The sequence below is a fragment of the Pogonomyrmex barbatus genome, unplaced genomic scaffold, assembly GCF_055798465.1.
Source record: "Pogonomyrmex barbatus isolate J1 unplaced genomic scaffold, ASM5579846v1 scaffold28, whole genome shotgun sequence".
NCBI classification, from domain to species: domain Eukaryota; kingdom Metazoa; phylum Arthropoda; class Insecta; order Hymenoptera; family Formicidae; genus Pogonomyrmex; species Pogonomyrmex barbatus.
In genome coordinates, this window is record NW_028297125.1 from 201,722 (window position 1) to 221,430 (window position 19,709).

At 43.6% G+C, this 19,709-nt stretch overlaps 1 long non-coding RNA gene across 3 annotated transcripts; it reads left to right on the top strand.

Annotated features, from left to right (window-relative positions):
- The first annotated feature begins 3,358 nt into the window (after positions 1-3,358).
- On the top strand, positions 3,359-11,123 carry LOC105422650 (uncharacterized). 3 transcript variants are annotated; one of them, XR_016139702.1, is made up of 8 exons: positions 3,392-3,738; positions 3,875-4,005; positions 4,213-4,472; positions 5,543-5,647; positions 5,898-9,889; positions 10,245-10,356; positions 10,625-10,679; positions 10,791-11,106. It is a non-coding gene; the product is annotated as an uncharacterized LOC105422650 (long non-coding RNA). The 3 variants fall into 3 exon arrangements; XR_016139703.1 differs by having other exon boundaries at positions 3,359-3,738; positions 4,213-5,456; positions 5,898-10,356; positions 10,791-11,123; XR_016139701.1 differs by having other exon boundaries at positions 3,381-3,738; positions 5,898-10,356; positions 10,791-11,112.
- Positions 11,124-19,709: the final 8,586 nt, after the last annotated feature.

Below are 19,709 nucleotides of genomic sequence, written 5' to 3' on the forward strand. Positions count from 1 at the left end.
GGACTTAATAACTAACACGATTATCGAGGCAAAGGCTCACGTTGCTGTTATCTCGGAACCATATTTTGTGAGCCGGAACAATGATAGATGGCTTTTATCGAATGACAACCCCCCTACGGCGGCTTTATTTATTACGACAAGTTCGCGTATAATTGGGAACTATATGACTCTGCTCCGGGCATTGTGGCGGCCAGGGCCGACAACCATTTAATTATAAGCGTATACTTTGCTCCTAGTCGGTCCCTTAGGGAGTTTGAAAGATTCCTGGGAATTTTATTGAACATTATGGCGTCCGCTAAAAACATGTATATTCTATTGGCTGGGGATTTTAACGCACGTTTCCATGAATAGGACATAAGCAGTAATATTCGTGGAAGGATGCTTTTTGACTGGTCCTGTGGGCAAAAACTGAACTTATTGAACACTCCTGAAGTTGTTACGTGCTGCAGGGCGCAGGGAAGCTCGACGGTTGACCTGGCATGGGGCAATGGTCTGTTGTGGAACTTAACTCCGAATTGGAGTATTTCGGACGAGTACAACGCATCTGATCATAAGACTATAATTATAGATATTCCACACGGTGGCTCCAAGAAGACTCCCAGTACTTCCCTAGGTGGAGCCTTAGTAAGCTCGATAAAGACGGATTCCTGGCGTCACTTCATGCGGGTTTTTGGACTCTAACGGGAGTCGATATGATGAGCTTGGACCTTCTCATACAAAGAGTAATGAGAATAGTCAGGGATGCATGCAATGTCGCAATGCCGAAAGTTTACGGACGCCCGGGCAAGAAGCGTCTACTGGTGGAGTGAGAACATCGCGGGGCTCCGGGAGGAATGCAGGAGGGCCAGAAGAAGATACACCAGAGCGCGGGCTCGTAAAGACGGATGGACTTGGCAACGATTGTGGACAGAAATGAAGGCGGCTAGGAGGAAACTCGGGGCGGCCATAGCAAGAGCCAAGGACGAAGCATGGCAGGAACTAATTGACTCAATAGAGAGTGACCCCTGGGGTCGTCCCTACAGAATAGTCACCGGGAAACTCAGAGCACTCACTCCTCCGATTTGTGAGACCCTTGAACCGGAGTTTGTGGGTAGAGTTATCATGCATCTCTTTCCGCATGATGATGGTCGTGATGCGCCTTGGAGTCTTCGTCCGTGTGCGCCTTTGAGCGATGTCCCGGAAATTACCGTTCCGGAGTTGGAAATTGCAGCAAACAGGCTAAAGAACAATGGAAAGTCCCCAGGACCAGATGGGCACACGTATAGGATTCTGATACCTGCGGTTGGACTTGCGGGAGAGGTATTTGCTAAAATGTTCTCGAGGTGCCTCCGGGAATCATATTTTCCCGCTGACTGGAAGGTATCCAAACTGGTACTTCTGAATAAACCGAACAAACCTAAGAATAACCTGTCTTCGTTTCGACCAATTTGCCTGTTGAACACCGTAGGTAAACTTTTTGAGAAATTAATAGCCAATAGGTTGAGCGAATTTTTGGAGAAAGGCAACCTGCTCTCAAGCTATCAGTTCGGCTTTAGAAGTGGCAGATCCACGATAGACGCCATAAGGAGGGTACTGGATATAGTTGATGCTGCAAACAAGGGTAATTGTTACGCGGTGCTGGTTAGCCTAGACATCAGAAATGCGTTCAATTCCATACATTGGAATGTTATAATGATGGCGCTGGAAAGGAAAGGTGTCCCGGATTACTTGCGAACAATAATTAGAGCATACCTGTGCAACAGAAAAGCAGTATACACAGATAAGAATGGTGATCTGAGAAGTTTCCAGATCACCAGAGGGATCCCACAGGGTTCGGTTTTGGGACCGCTATTATGGAACATAGCATACGACCAGATACTCGCTGGAGATGACGACGCTGAAGGATGTCACATTTCATATTATGCTGATGATACACTTTTAGTCTCAGTGGCCAAGAATTTTAAGACGGCGATCCACAGAGCGGAAGCTTATACAGCCACAGTTGTCAATAGAATAGAGAAACTGGGATTAAACGTGGCTGTTGAGAAGACTGAAGTGGCGGTCTTTTGCAAAAGGAATCTTGCCCTGCCGGATACTCTACCTAAAATAAAAATTCGGGAAACAACAGTTAATGTAGCAAATAAGATCAAATATCTAGGTCTCATTCTGGACATGCAACTCGTATTTAGGGATCATTTGTTGTATGTCATCCCACGCGTAAGGAAACTGGTAGGAGCCGTTGGTAGATTGATGCCGAACCTGAAGGGACCGGGACAGAGGAAGAGACGGTTGTATGCCTCTGTCGTGCAGTCCGTAATTTATTACGGTGCTCCCATTTGGGCGAATCGCCTGGACTATAGATCGTTCCCTGTGAAAGAAATGGAAAGTACAATAAGAACGCTCTCGATTCGGACGATCTGTGGTTATAGGACCATATCGTATATAGGGTCCACATTGCTAGCCGGGATTTTCCCCTTTAAAATTAGGGCGAAGCGTCTTGCGCGTCTGTATTGGAGGGAGAGGGAAGGAAGAGCGGAAAATGTGACTCTCTCTCTTTGCGCGAGGAAGGAATTAAGGAGGGAGGCAGATCGTAGGGCTGTTGAGGACTGGAGATCACTCCTAGAGGATCACAGGCAGGCAGGGGTTAGGATTAGGGAGGCATTATCCCCGTTTCTTGAAGCATGACTGGGCCGTACCTACGGCTCACTGACATTCCGTATGACCCAGCTTTTGAGTGGCCATGGCTGCTTTAATGATTTTCTGTATAGGATGGACCGAGCTCCCTCTCCCGTCTGCGCTCACTGCGCAAGCGGGAAGCGGGATGACGCGGATCACACCCTTCTGGAGTGTAGGGCCTGGTTTTGGCAACGGTATAACATGTACGATTCTCTTGGCTTCGAGTTAGGAGACATTGACCCTCCAGATCTGGGGAAAATTCTGAGAGCCATGTTAAACAGACAGCGACAGTGGTCTGCCATGAATCTTTTTGCGGAAAAAGTTATGTCCGAAAAAGAGAAAGCGGAAAGGGAACGGCAAAGAATTGGTTAACCCACATGTGCGTACGCCTTGTCAATTTGGAACTCTCGAGCTAGTTCTTCGCGGTCTGGGTTCTCTCAACATTTCGTGGTCCCTAGTAACTTTGTAACATACGAACACACCTGGTGTTCGTGAATGGAGGGCTGCCTTTGTGCTCTGGATAATGACTTGAGGGTGTGTTCTTCTTAAATATTTCTATGCAGACATATGCTTCATGTAATACAACTTGAATTGGTCCTGTTTTGGGCAGGTTATCCTCCTTTTTGGAGACACACGAGGAGTGTGTTCCTTCTTATTCCTCACTCGGCTGAATCCTCCCATTGTTATTGGAAGGGCGTGTGTGTGTTGCTGAACGAATGATCAGTAAAAATGAGTATGTCTGTGGGTACTTGAAGGTGACGAGCGAGTGTGTTGCCCCTCGGGGCCAAGACCAGGGGGAGGGTTCGTGATGTGTTGTTCCGTCAACGTTCCAAGACCCTCCCCCGTCACGGTCGTTAAAGGTACAGAGGAGGTTTAGTGGGTAGGCGAGGCTGGGTGGCTTTTCGTTCGACGTGCCACCCACTCGAATCCCACACTCCCCACCTGTCGTCCAGTGGGGGTCTTGCGAAGATTCCTCCTCTCTAAACAAAAAAAAAAGGTTAGGTTAGGTTAGGTTAGGTTGTCTGCTCGTGGCTGCTGTGACGGTCGGACGTGTGTGCCTCGTGCTCCGCTCCTTGTGTCTTGGTAATGATTTGTAGTGTGACTTTTCATATACGTTTCTGTATTCCTCGGATTTCTGCTGTCTTTTTGTTTATGTTAAGGTATAATTTATATGGTTAATTGTGCTAATTATATGTTTTTTCATATTATTTGTACGTAGACGTAGAAGATCTCCCGTCTCCTGGGATTATTACAGCCACGGCAGGCTCCCTGTGATGTTCCCTTGTGTAATTGTCCATAATTATTATAATTATCAAAACTGTCTTTCTTTAACAACGACGTCTAGTTATTGTAAGTATTGTATTTGTCTTCAATTAATCTATTAATTATGTAGTTATACTCGATTTGTACGTCGTACGAGGTATGTGTCCAAGATGGCCGTCTTTTACCGTCTTATTCACATTTTTGGCAAGATGGCTAAACGGCTACTACGTATAATTGTCGCGACATTGTTGTCTCCTCTCCATCTATAGTATCATTATTGTTTCGTCATTGCAGCCATCTCTCGTGCTACGCGGAATAGTTGCTTTGTAATTTGTGAAATAGACGGATCATTCGATTTTTCGGAAGTATATCTGAACGATAAGTGTGGTGCGCCAACACTGGCTGGAAAATTTGGAATTCTACTCTGAGCTCTCATCTCTTAAACATCATCTTCCTGCCTCGATAGGGATATCTTCTGGAATCTATGGAATTTCTTGATGGATTTAATAAGTATGTTAAAGCAATCTGGAAAAAGTATTGCCTACATATCAGTGGTATGTCATTTGCATAAATTACTACTTATTATTAATTTACTTTGTATCTTTATTCGGCAGTGGAGTGTTCTATTTAATTTCTTACTTAACTCTATAATTCTTGATTTACTTTATTATAACTTATACTATGCAGCAGATTTTTGTTCTTTTTATTATCATATATGAAAGATTTAAGTTTTTTGTAACTCTGAATCTGGAGACGTGAAAATTTTTTGACAGTATCGTTTTGATTCCCAATTTATTCACTTGACAATATAGATTGATTTGCTGTATGTGTGTCAAATTATCGAGTCTATATGCTTTTTAAGCATCTTAGTTAGTCAACATAAATCTTTGCTTGTCACACAGAAAAATTAATGAACTTTTAAAACATATGCACTCTAATTGCCTTATTATAATACCACGAATATGATTATTGATTTTCTTTTGATTGAATGTAATATTTCATTATCTATTGCTACGCTGATTCACCATGTACCATGTACTATTGTAAATTCGCAAGCTACACAGGATTATTTCCTTATTTTAATGATAGTATCTTTATTCTGTTATTATTATTTACTGTGCTTCTTTGTATACATTTAAGTTTCCATTAATTTATTAATTTCAGTATGATCTGACTTGCGAAATTATATTAGTTTATTTAAATTATTTCATATGTATGTAACCCTTGTGTCGTATTTCACGTTTTGATTGTACTTCCATCACACTACGATTCTTGATTTATAATTTATACTTTTATATCTATTTTATGTGTCTATCAGTATATTTTTATAAGATTCTGATCTTTTGATTAAGCATTTTATAGTTTATCAAATTATATATTCCATATCTTTGACTTGATTGTGAGGGAGCCACCTCCTGGATGGTCAAATGCACGAGGTGTACACTTTGTGCTCCTTGCTATGAATAGGTGGCAACACTGAGCAGTTATAACCTGATAGTACTTGGCATATTATTCTTTTTTAATTTCTCCACATTTTAGTAATATTAAAGCTTTTTACAAAACAATTTAGTTATGTTAAGTACAATTTAATTATGTATATGTATAAGTATGTGTATTTTTGCAGGCTGTCTTGTGAATCTTGTGCTGTATTGTTATTGTCTCCATTTGATGACTTGATAATTGAGGTTATTATGCCTCTATGTTTCTTGATATTATTTACAATCACGAGGTAAATAACTATACATTATATTTTACTTATCAACTACTTTTACTAGATACACACATTTACTATTTTTGAATTTATTAATGTCCTATACGTATAGTTTTTAATTTATAGTCATCATACATGTTTCTCTAAATGTTAGGATGCTAGCCCGTAAAAGCGGCACATCCTTGTTAATGTATTTTCTCATCTGTGATGAGAACTATATGTGCGTCTTTAATATTTATATATATTTATTTTCTTTCCCCTCTTTTAGAAGAGTAAATCAGCGTATTTAACGCTCACTGAGCTTTATGTTATCCTGGAATTAACCGATAGTTTCCTGTTGGGGCATTTATCGACGCCAAGCTGTGAATTTTTGGCGTCTGGGCACTTGTATGGACCGCGTCAAGAAACTCTTCATTATCTGAACAATCGATGTAACCAGTATTACATAATAACTGTTACTGACATGTCACAGTTTGGTTTTTATGCGCGGAAACTCAAGCTTTACATTACTTTCGATGGATAACCTACGAATCGGATTTGTAAACATTTTTACTGACTAATTAATTATTTTTTGCGTCTGAATTAGAATATATTTCTCTTTATTTCTTGTATAGTTATTATTAGAGGATTAGATTAACTACTGTAATTTTTAGTTTAGCTTTAATTTTGAATACTCTGCATACAGTCGATTCACTTGTATTTATATAACTTTGTGGCTCGTTTCATTAGTATTAATACTATTATTCTAATCTCAACTAATACGAGAATCGCTACGTGTATCGACACAATGATTGTAATTCGGTATGTGGGCAGGTGAATTGTATTGAACGTACGGAACACATAATTATCAATTGTGGCAGGCGCGTTAATTATTTGTGCGGTCTCTAGATTGCTCGTGATGAGCTGAACGAGGTATACATTGGTAATTTAATTACGAAATTGAGGACACGAGTCTGCGCTGGCTGCCTTTTATAGTATTATTTATAGTATAGATAGATTTAATATAGATTTTTCCATTGTCAAACTATGTAATTACAGATTTTGGCTAGTCTGGATTAGAGTGTACGCGTTTTTTGCGAAACACACATTGATGCTTGCTATACCGATGAATCGACTGATGTATTGTTTTTGTTTGACGCATCTTAGTCTACTAAAAAGATTGAGTCTGTTGAGTTACACGCGCTACAAATGGCATTTGTGCTACCTAAGCACAAATTTTCGTTTCTTCAGTTTTGTTAAACATAATTCAGACATACTGGACTAGATTGGATATACTTTTGAAATGTGGATGGAATCTCATTACATTATGTATTGGCTGCTATGTCATTCTTTCGTTCAATCGATACTAATTATCAAAAATTATGGCTCTACTATTATGTTTTTAATCTTGAGAAGACTTTTGCGTACGTCATGAAAGTTCTTACGAAATCTTTATGTTTATTTTGTGTGATGTTGTCTTTTGAGTAATATTGTTTACCGATAACCTGCCCACGAAGAACCAGCAATTTCATTGTCATTCACGGCATGTAGCCTTAAAGTACTGCGTTTTTTTTTAGCAATATTAGCATATAATTTATCTGTTGACATAAGAGACAAATCAAGAGATGATTTCTTCAATCATCATGTTTAAACATGTTTCTCCTCTCGCACTTAATCCTGATTTTAAAACGTACGTGGCATTAATGGAAGCCGACGATAATCTATTTCGATTTTTTGTTTTTAAATTACTTAAAGAGGAAAACATTCTCTCTGGGTCGGCATTTGAATTTGGAAGTGATCGAACAGCATTCAGAACATTTGTTAAATTTGGATACTTAGTAATATTATTTGGATGTAAAATTTCCTTCCACATATTATCAAAATTTAATTTGGAAAGATTTTGCTTCTCTTCCATTGTAAAATCTAATGGCAATGCAATCCATTCTTTCTTTAAAACATCTTCATCAACATTACCTATAGTTTTAGCTATAAAAGAAACATCATTAAATGAAGTTTCTCTATCAGTATATATAAGCTTACAAAAGGTCTAAAAACTTGTAATTTTAATAAAAATTTATTATTTATCGGTAATCTTTTACGAATTTCTTCTGCAGCAGTTACATAAAACATCAAACAATTTTTTCGAACAGTTGTAACTGCGTCTTCGTGTCCTTGCAGTATCAGTAATTCGTAAAGATATTCTTCGCATTCTGTACCTAAATTAATTTTATGAAGAATTTTGTGATTCTCTGATAAAGAGAAAACTGTGTTTACAGAAAAAGGTTTTAAATATTTATCTTTTAAAAAGTTTTGGCAAATTTGAAAAAGAAACTGTAAAGATTTTGGCTGCAATAAATGAATTCGTGTTTCTGATGTTTGAAAAAATGCATTGAATGCGTTAAAGAAATTTAAAACGTATTTTAAAAAAAGAAAATAGGCTTTTGTTTCAATATTACCCATTATAGACAACAGATATTCTCCACGTTGTGTTTTTTCACTTACAACCATTTCGTTCAAAAAATATTTAATTGTTTCCCAAGATTCCAGAAGTCTTTCTACACATAAGTAATAAGAAAGCCAGCGTGTGTAATTTTAACATAATTTTAACAATTTGTGATTTGTTTCTTGGAAACACTCAGAAAATTCATTGTAAACAGATAATCGTTTGGAGCTATTGTTAATAAAACTAGAAGTTTTTTGTAATAATTCTTCGCAAAATTCTGGTATTTTATTACATGCAGCATGCGCTATTAATGCAGCGGAATGACAAGGGCATGTTAATAAATGTTAATAAATGTGAACATACTTCTTCTAATTTTTTTTTAAATGATGAAAATTTTCCTATCATGATAGATGCATTGTCGCATGATAGAGCTATAATATTTAAAAATGGTATTTTCATTTTCCACATTTAACATTTAAATGCTTGAAACAATTTTTCTGCGCTGGAATCTTTGGCATCAATATTAATTAATTTAACTAATTGTGAACGAACATCTAATGTCTTCGGGTCAACGTATCGTACCATAAAAGTCATCCATTTAGTATTACAAATATCAGACGTTTCGTCAATAAATATTGAAAATTTTGTGTTCTGAATTTTGTTAACGACACGTTCCGTTTCAATTGGGCATAAAACGTTTGTAATAATATTTTTACATTTTGTACGACCGATGCTCATGTTTTTTAAAATATTAGAATCTTTTCCTATATGTTGAAAAAAATGAAGAATCTCTTTTGCAGTTTGATGAGAAATATTTTTATCGGCAATTAATGTGGCATATCTAACTTCTGCTAACTTTTTACGCTCATCAAACGACAAAAGTGATTCATTATCTTCCGTTTGCAAATTTTGATTTGATTTATTTATCTCACTGAAACTTTTATATTTATCTAAACGTGCTTTGGATTCTGCGTGACGATATATTTGTGCTAAACTACCAGTAATAGTTTTATTGCAAATGGAATAAAAAGATAAATTTGCATTGTTAGGTACTTCTCGTAACCAACATTTAAATTCTTCGATATCTAACCATTTCTGTTGAAAAACTGGTTGAGATATTTTTTTTTTTTTCATTATTGTTAGGTAATGATGATCCTTTTTTAAGATTATTTTTATGACATGCAGAATCTGCATGGCGAGAAATTAATGAACGACATGAAAAATTCTTATTGCAAATGCTACAATGATACTGACTATTATTACTTGATACTTCGCGTATTTATGATTGATATCTATTATCAGCAAGCCAAGTTTTTATAAAGCGTTTACATTTTTTGATTGATTCGTCACACATTTCCATATCAACTATAAAAGGACAAAAAAATCGAAAAAAGATAAAAAGAGAAATAGAAATATAATATGAAAATTATATGTATGCATGTGTCACGGAAAGAGATCAGGATTCTGTTATTTGTCAAAATATTTTACGATCCTAAATCGTCTCTCTCTGTATACGTATATGTGAATATATAAATATATATATATATATATATATATATATATATATATATATATATAAAATATATATGTGTATAAATGTGTATATGGAAAGTTATACCTTTTAATCTCGAATATATTCTTCAATATTAAAAAGTCAAGATGTATAAAATACGATACACGATGTGATCGAAAGACGGTACACGAAGTCACCGAAAGACAAATAAAATCGTCGCGCATCGTGAGATAAATAATGGAAAATCGAGATCGTTGTTTCTTTCTTATTCGGCGACACAGCGAGCAGCATACTCAACGACGCAATGACAGATTAGTTACTACAGGTTATTTATTATTATTTAAAAAATATAAATCACATTTTCAATCTAATTTAATATGCTTCATTATCGTATGCGTGTGCGTGTGCCTGTGTGCACGTGTGCCTGTGTGTACGTGTGCCTGCGTGTGCGTGTGCCTGCGTGCGTGCGTGCATGCGTGCGTGCGTGCGTGCGTGCATGCGTGCATGCATGCGTGTGTGCATGCGTGTGTGCATGCGTGTGTGCATGCGTGTGCATGCGTGTGTGCATGCGTGTGCCTGCGTGCGTACGCGTGTACGCGTGTATTAAAATTTTATCATTATCTAATATCAGTAGTATAATCAGTAGTATAATAATGTTATATAGTTTATGTATTTTACAGAGCAAAAGAAAAAATTTGCTGATATGCTGCAACAGCAGCAGAAACAGCATGAGCTGCAAATGAGCAATTAAGAGAGCAGCATGAGCTGCAATTGCAACAGCTGCGGGAGCAGGTAAACTTGATAAGAAAAAGAATGCTTTTGCTAACAAATATAAAAATTTGAACAGATACTGATATGTAAATAATTTTATTGGATCTTTAAAATGATTATCTGTGAAATCTGTTATATTCAAATCGGTTGCTAGATTAGAAATTTGTGAACATTATTATTATATTTAAATGTCCTACATAATAATATTGATGATCCAATAAAATTATTTCCAGATCTGTATCTGGTTAATTTGTAATTTTTAGATTTTTCAGAAGTTTTTTTTATACAGAAACAACAACCGCAGCAGCAACAGCAGCAGCAACAGCAGCAGCAGCAAGAGAGTGGTATTATTTATTGAAATAATTATATGTATATAAATACACACATATATGTCATGTATAATATATATATATATATATAAACATATTAATATTTTGACATTTAATTATTTTCAGTGCCTTATAGACGAAATAATGGTGAGCGTTCCCGTGCAAGATGGACCTTGCAACGAGGGGGACGAATGAGATATAGTTGGAGGGAGGGCCGGAGAAGAGAAAGAGGCCGGAAGGAAATAGAGGAGGAAGAGACCGGGGAAAAAATATAATTATAAAAAAATATTATTTTAAATAAAAAATATAAAAATAAATTTAAGTGGATTATGTCAGCACTCTTACCTTTTCATTATTGTTATTTGTTGTTAAATGTTTAATGCTTCTTTGATAAATTATTACTAAATTATTAAAATTATTACTAAAAAGAATAATTATTACTAAAATAAATAAAATTATTACTAATTATTACTAAAAAGAATAATTAATACTTCTTTTAATAAAAATTTATCAAAGAAGCATTAAACATTTGAAAACTAATAACAATAATGAAAAGATAACCGTGTTAACATAATTTGAATTTCTTTTTGCGATATTTGCGATATGGATATATTCATATCAATTATTAGTTTTATTATTATCTATTATTTATTAATATCATAAAAGCTATATAGCCTTTTTATATTCAGCTCCCTTTTATATAATAATATATCTAATATTTATTTTATATATTTATTGATATATATATATATATATAATATAAATATATATAATATATATATATATATTGTTTATATATTTATATATTTATTTATATATTTATTCAGTTTTTAATAGCTATATCTAAATATCTTTATAAAACCACAATAATTTTTTTTTTAATATAATAATTACTTTTTGCAAATAAAAAGCGTATATATTGACAAAGAATGGATTTTTGTATTTACAAATTTTAATTTTTATTTATGTATGAAAAAAATATATTGTAATAATGTTATTAACTTCATAAAATAAATGTATAAAAGTGTAAAAATGATCGACAATGGCATCGCGCCTCGCATGATTAATTCGTGTCATGTCATGAGATGCCAGCTTCAAATCAGCGGTACAGCGTTTCTCGAAAAAGAAGAAGACAGCAGTTGTCGGTACTCCTTCTCTACCGCTCGAAGCTGGCCGAAGCGCGGAGCGTACACGGACGAGCGCTCGCGATAGTGTGTGTGCCAGCCTATCCCCTCTACGTGCTGCAATCGTACATGAAATGGCATCCCTGCTTCGCGCTCCGCGGAGACACGAACGTACGCGCTTCGTGTGTATGTGTAGCAGCCGCGCGCCGAGCGCAGGACACCATTCCTGCCGGTGCGTGTACATATTGTTGTACCCCGGATGGACTACGACGTTAATATTAGGGATAGTCGGGTTCGTTAAGCCTAAGGAGTTGGGACTCCGAGCAGGATCAAAAGAATCTTCAATAGAGATCTTCTTGAATTCATTAACACACACTTTCTTCATTTTAACTGATTCATTCTCACAATTGCACAGATACTTGATATATTAATGATTATATTTTACACACGGTTAAACGTCATCGGGTGACTCGATGCGTATCGCGTTACTCTGGCGGCCGACGACCGAATATGTCACCTGACATGCTGATAGTACGGCTCGCGGGAACTTCGCTACGAGATTCGGTAATATCTCGTGCGATTATTATAAGTCCGATTCCGGACGACACTATAAATATTTGGCTCTCTTGACTCTGTCTTGTATGGTCGATTATATAGACTGGTCAATGCCCGATCAGTATTCTGACCGATTGCGTCGATTGATCGCGTGATATTGATTGCTCAATATCACACCTGGTTCGAGCAGCAAATTGAGGAATTTGCTGATAGACTTTTCGCAAATGTTCGCAATGTTCTCGCGCGATGCATTTCTGCAGTCTTTCGAAAGACTGATCGCAATTTTGGCGATCACGCATTTATGTCGTCTTTTGAAAGACTTTTTCCGATTTTATGCGGATTAATTTTGTTGCCATGCGGACTACTTTTATTATTAGTTGTAGATCTGGCTACAACAATATGTACGTATATATGTACGTATATATGTACATGTATGTATGTACATATGTACGTATATATGTACGTATGTATGTACATGTGTATATACATATGTATGTATTTCTTGTAGTTTATATGTACATATGTATGTATTTTCCATAGTTTTATACATTTTATATATTATCTTAAGTTTCATCATAGTTACCATCATGTATAGTTTTTTTACGAAAATGTAATGGAAGAAAAAATAAGACTTATTGTATATATTCCTTATATAAATATTTTTTAATTTGTTTTTACAATTGTAACGGAGCGCATCCTTCCGCTCCGTTCCTCCTCCGGATTTCCCCCGACTGACCATCCGTCGGGGACCGCCGAACATCAGGCGGAGTGCGGCAGTGGCCGCAAAGAGGCAGCAATGCCTCCTTTTTTAAATTCTTGTACACGCGAACTCCGAAAGCGTCGGAGAACACGTATGTTTTCGTGGTATTTCCCCGCACCGCGCCAAGCGTCGCGTCAACAAGCGCGAACGCACCCCGCACCGCGCCACGCACCGCACCACCGAGCGCGAAAGCGTCCCGCACCGCACCGACGCCGCGCCACGCAACCGAGCGAGCGTCCCGCACCGCGCCACGACCGCGTCCACAAGCGCGCAACCACCCCGCACCGCGCCGCTACCTTCCCTACGAATTCCTTCCCTACCCAAAAAACCAATCATCCCTCCGATCCTTTTTTTCCGCTCCTGGGGAGAGGGATGCTAACCCCGAGATCGACCAATCCGACCGATCCGACCGAAAATACCGAGGTCGATCTCGGATATAAAAAGGCATCGCTCTCCACAGGAAATCACTCACTCTCCGTTTACTCCTGTTCCTAGCTCGTTTCCGAGAGCTCGCCTCGAGGAAACGATCTTCCGAAACCGGCAGCAAGCCTGAGATTGTTGGGGCTCTCCCCAACGCGCCAAGTTCGCTTGGCCTGGCCGAAAGCCGTCTCCGTAGCTCGCACGGCAAGCCGAGAGTTGCTGGGGTCTCCCCAGCGCGTCGAGTTCGCTCGACCCGACTCTGCCTTTCCGAGATTTCACCGCCGAGTACCGGGGTTCTCCCCGATACTACCTCTCCGAGCACCAGGGTACTCCCTGGTCGACCGAGTACACTCGGCACCGCCACCTTCTTCTCCGCACACAGCTGGGGCTCTCCCCGGCTGGCCGAGTTCACTCGGCGTTCACGCAAACAGACGAGGGGCACACCCCCCGTCAGCCGAGCACTCTCGGCAGGGAACGGGCACACCCGTTCTCCGATCTCAACGATCCGCCGACCTCGCGAAATATCCACCCTCGCGATCATACCCGCGACACGCGTGCACGTTTAAATCGCCGATTTAAAGGCCCGCGACGAACACGTGCGACACTGCCGCCGCCGCGCGCGCCCCGCGCCACCGAACTGCGCACCGCGATCAGTATCGCGCCGACCGCCCGAGCGATCTCTTATTTTGTATTTACGCATTATCCGCGCGCCGATCACCGCATCGCCCGTCTACGGCCACGAACATTAAACGCGACGATTCGGTGCATTCTATCGCACCACTCTTAGTTAAATAAACATCGTTATTTATTATCGATCTCGCCTAACGATTTAATCACGCCTTTCTGTCTCCAACGTCCTCGCTTCTCCTCCTGGTAACCGACTGACCGCTCTCCGCGCGGAAAAGCGAGACCGTTTTATGGCGCCCGAACAGGGACCGGAAGATAGTAAGACCGCGGAGACAGGAAACAAAAGCGAAATGGCCGAAGACGGGATAGACCGGTTAACGAAGGCCGAATTGCAGGAACGGCTCGGACAAATCCAGCAAAATACCGCCGGGCCCGTCGAAGCTACGACAGCGCCTGCGCAGATGCATGCGCGATCATCCGGGAACGTCTCTCGAGCCACCCGCGCTGACACCCCTTGCTTCCCCCGTATATTCCGTATCCCCCGAATTTCCGATCCGTATACCTGAGTTGCCACGATCGGCCGAAATCATGGGGCAAATGCGTAAGTGGGACTGTTTTTTCGACGGACGCGATCCGATCGGGTTTCTGGAACGGATCGAGGAACTTGGCGAAACGTGCGATTTTACCGAACAACAACTATTGACCGGTATACCCGCATTGTTACGGGGAGACGCGATGTTATGGCACCGGAACAATCGCCAATACTGGTCCGCGTGGGAAACGTTCCGGCAAGATTTCGTCGCTCAATTTTGCCCGCAACCAGAAAAAACCGCCGCGCTGCGTGAAATCTATTCCCGCACCCAGAAGCCCGGTGAAACATACGCACAGTACGCCACAGCCCTACAAACGCTCATGCGTCGCGCAGGGAATTTCGGAGAGCGGGCGCAGACCGATCTGCTTTTCGTCAATCTCCATCCGGATTATAAAATCTACATCCGTCGGGAGGATGCCGCGAACCCTCGCGCCCTGCAGACACGAGCGACCGAATACGAGGGGATCCAACGACAGCGACAGACGCTACGAGCTACCGAACATCGGGGGGAAGTCACCGCAAAAGCTAGCCGCACGGCTGCAACTGCGTATAACCCCCGAGATCACTGTTGGCGATGCCGACAACGCGGGCATACACGCTTTGAATGCCGACGACCGCCCGTTCGATTCTGCTCACAATGTGGAAAAGAGGGGCTATTTACCCGCGATTGCCACCCGCCGGGAAACGCCAACAGGATCGAGAATATCGCGGCCGCGTCTCGATCCCAATAAATTACACTCCGCGACCGCACCTGACCGTATACGTGCACGATCGACCGATCAAGGCGATGATCGATACCGGATCTGAGTTGTCGTTTATCGATCAAAAGACCGCGCGTTCTCTAGAACAACTCCGCTTCATGCCGACCGCCGAACACGGTCAGGTACGACTCGCGGACGGGACGCAGGTCAGCACCACCGGCACTATTCGCGTACCGTTAAATTTATCCCATCGCGTCACATGGCATACCTTCCGCATCCTGCCGCAACTCGACAACGTCATGATCGTCGGGATGGACGTATGGGCGGGATCGGGAATTATCTTGCGACCACCGCCGCCGTACTCACATACCTACGGAACAACGCCGACCAAGCAGAGTTGTCCGATCTCGGAGGATGAACAACTCCGAGTGTTCCTCGAGGAGGAAGTAGGGAAATTCGACCACGTCGGTGGACCCACCGAATTAACCGAACACCGCATTAAGCTCATCGATCCCGCGCCGATTAAGCAAAGATACCGATCGCAGAATCCGACAATGCAGGCGATCATTGACGCGGAGGTCGATCAAATGCTGCAGGACGGCATAATTGAGCCATCAACCAGCGCGTGGAGCTCTCCGATCGTGGTGGTCCGAAAGAAAGACGGAAAAAACCGATTCTGCATCGATTTTCGTAAAGTAAATTCCGTTACCGAGCGTGACGTCTATCCGTTGCCACAAATTTCCGCCACGCTGGACAAACTGCGCGGAGCAAGGTACCTGTCTACCATCGACCTGAAGAACGGTTATTGGCAGGTACCCCTCGCTCCCAGCAGACCGATCACCGCATTTACCGTACCAGGCCGAGGGCTAATGCATTTTCGGGTCATGCCTTTCGGCCTGCATTCCGCTCCGGCAACGTTCCAGCGATTGCTCGACCGCATAATCGGGCCCGAATTAGAGCCCCACGCGTTTGCTTATCTGGACGACATCATCGTTGCCAGCCGGACATTTGCCGAACACCTGCAGCATCTGCGCGAAGTCTTCCGCCGACTGCGGGCAGCCCGACTCCGCATAAATCGCGATAAGTGCCGATTCTGCGTACCAGAATTACGATATCTCGGACATATCGTGAATCGCGACGGAATAAAGATCGACCCTGAGAAAACAACCGCGATCGCCGACTGGCCTACTCCACAGACCGTGAAGCACATCCGACAATTTCTCGGGGTGGCCTCCTGGTACCGACGGTTTATCAAAAATTTTGCCACCGTCGCCGCACCACTAACTGCGCTGACGCGGAAAAACACGCGATGGAAATGGGGGGAGGAGGAACAAGGCGCCTTTGACGCGCTGAAGAATAATTTGACGACCGCCCCAGTGCTGGCCTGCCCCGATTTCGAACGGCCGTTTACTCTGCAAACTGATGCAAGTACCATCGGCCTCGGGGTTGTACTCACGCAGTATTTTCCGGAGGGGGAACGCGTCATCGCATACGCGAGTCGGACACTGAACGGCGCCGAAAAAAATTATAGCGCGACCGAACTAGAGTGCCTCGCCGTCGTCTGGGGAATTCGGAAAATGCGCGGATATCTGGAGGGCTACCGCTTCACGGTAATCACCGATCATCAAGCATTAAAATGGTTGCAGCAACTTGAATCACCGTCCGGCCGGCTGGGACGGTGGATGTTCGAGCTGCAACAATACGCGTTCGAAATACGATACCGGAAAGGCGCGTTGAACCGGGTGGCCGACGCGTTATCTCGGCAACCCGCCGTCTCCGCCATATCACATCCCCGCTGCCAATGGTACCGCCGCACATGGGACCGAGTGACGCGCGATCCCGACCGTTTTCCGGATTTCACGATCCGCGACGGACGATTATACCGCCACGTACTCCACACATTAGATTTCCACGACGTGCCCCGTGAAACGCAGTGGAAGGAGTGCGTGCCGACCGAGAAACGGCGGGATATTTTACGCCAATTCCATGACGCCCCGACCGCCGGACATCTAGGAGTGGCTAAGACTATCACTCGCATCGCGTACCACCACTATTGGCCGGGGATGTACCGCGATATCGCGCGGTACGTGCGATCCTGCGAAAACTGCCTCGCGTACAAAGTACCGACACGACACCCGCCCGGAACCATGCACGCAACCGCACTCGACCGTCCGTGGCAACAGATGACGCTCGACTTAATCGGGCCTCTACCCCGCTCCCTCCGCGGATACACGTGGGTCCTAAATATGCAGGACCGCTTCACCAAGTGGCTCGAGATTCGGCCCCTCCGCCGCGCCACCGCCGAATCCGTCGCGAGAACTATCGCGGAAGCAATTATATTCCGACACGGCTGCCCGACCGAGATACTAAGCGACAACGGCACGCAATTTAAGGCGAAGGAAGTCGAGCGACTCCTCAGCGCTTTCGGGATAAAACACCGTTTCACCCCCGCTTACGCCCCCCATTGCAACCCGACCGAACGGGTAAACCGGACCGTAAAAACTATGATCGCGCAATATGTGGGGCGAAACCAAAAAACGTGGGATGAAACGTTGCCCGAACTGCAGTTCGCTTTCAACACTGCATCAAATGACGCCACCGGGTACTCGCCGGCCTACCTGAATCTCGGTCGGGAGCCATGCTCGGTTGTAAGAAGTAACGAAGCCATCGTCGGTCCCAGCAAACCCGACGCCTTAAGACAAAGACTCGAAGACGCGTATGAGCTCGTCCGCGTCAACCTAGCGCGAGCCTTCCAGCAACAGGCACGAAATTATGACTTAAGGCGACGGGACTGGCAACCGAAGCTCGGAGAGTGGGTGTGGAGGCGCGATCACCCCCTCTTCAGCAAACGCGATGCATTTAACGCGAAACTCGCGCCCCGATACATCGGGCCCCTGAAGGTGAAGGCAGCCATTTCCCCCGTAATCTACGATTTACGGAGTAAACGTGGGAAATGGCATAGACACGTTCACCTCCAGGATTTAAAACCGTTGCCCGGCAAGACCGAAGCCGACAGCGCCGCCGAAATGGCGAACGACGACGCCGACAACGAACCGACCGACGCCGACAACCAACCGACCGACGCCGACGCGACGCCGACCGTCACCACCAACGACGAGCCCCCGGCAATCGCAGCAAAAAGAAGGGGCAAACCGCGGGATGTCGACAACAAAACACAACAACGAGGCCCCGGACGACCGCGGAAAAATTTCAAGCCGGATTAAAAATAAATAACGGCTGAAAATGAGACCAAGTAGGGGAAAACACGCGACCGCCAGCGACGCGACCACCGGCAACGAGGAACGATCCGATCCTCAGATCACGACGAACTACCGCAATGGCAAGACGCGTGAGTATTGTCGAGGAAATCGATGCGATACTGGAGGAACGCCCGCCGCCGCCATACGATCCGACACGGCCGGGAATCGACGAGCTATACCTCGACCTCTTCGGACCAGACTCCGACCTCGAGACCGAGCCACCGGTTCACCAGAGCGCTCCGGTCAGAAAAACCGTGCCGAGAGTTGGCACCACGATCCAGCGCTCCGATGCGGCCCAGCGACGCAAAGCCATGTGGCTCGCGGAGACACCACCACCGCCTCTGAAACGAGGCCGATGATCCACGGAGGGATACTCGGTCCGCTCGGCCAGCGGCAAAACCGCCTCGGTGGCCACAAATACGCCACCGATCGTGAAGCCACGGATGGTCGACGTAGCGACCCAAACCAGCGCCGAGCCGACACCGCCGCTCCAACCCACCGGCCCGACACGACCTCCGCCGATCCCGGTCGAGATATGGCCAGGGATGGTTATACCGATATCGCATTACGCGGTACATAAGAATCGGAAATATCGGGCCGACATACAGGGCAGAAAATATGTCCTGCGATTCAACGCCAACGGGACCTTGCGATCCAACAGGCCCACGTAAGCCACTAGCTTCTGGCTTACGACGGAGGGGGGAGATGTAACGGAGCGCATCCTTCCGCTCCGTTCCTCCTCCGGATTTCCCCCGACTGACCATCCGTCGGGGACCGCCGAACATCAGGCGGAGTGCGGCAGTGGCCGCAAAGAGGCAGCAATGCCTCCTTTTTTAAATTCTTGTACACGCGAACTCCGAAAGCGTCGGAGAACACGTATGTTTTCGTGGTATTTCCCCGCACCGCGCCAAGCGTCGCGTCAACAAGCGCGAACGCACCCCGCACCGCGTCCCGCACCGCACCGACGCCGCGCCACGCAACCGAGCGAGCGTCCCGCACCGCGCCA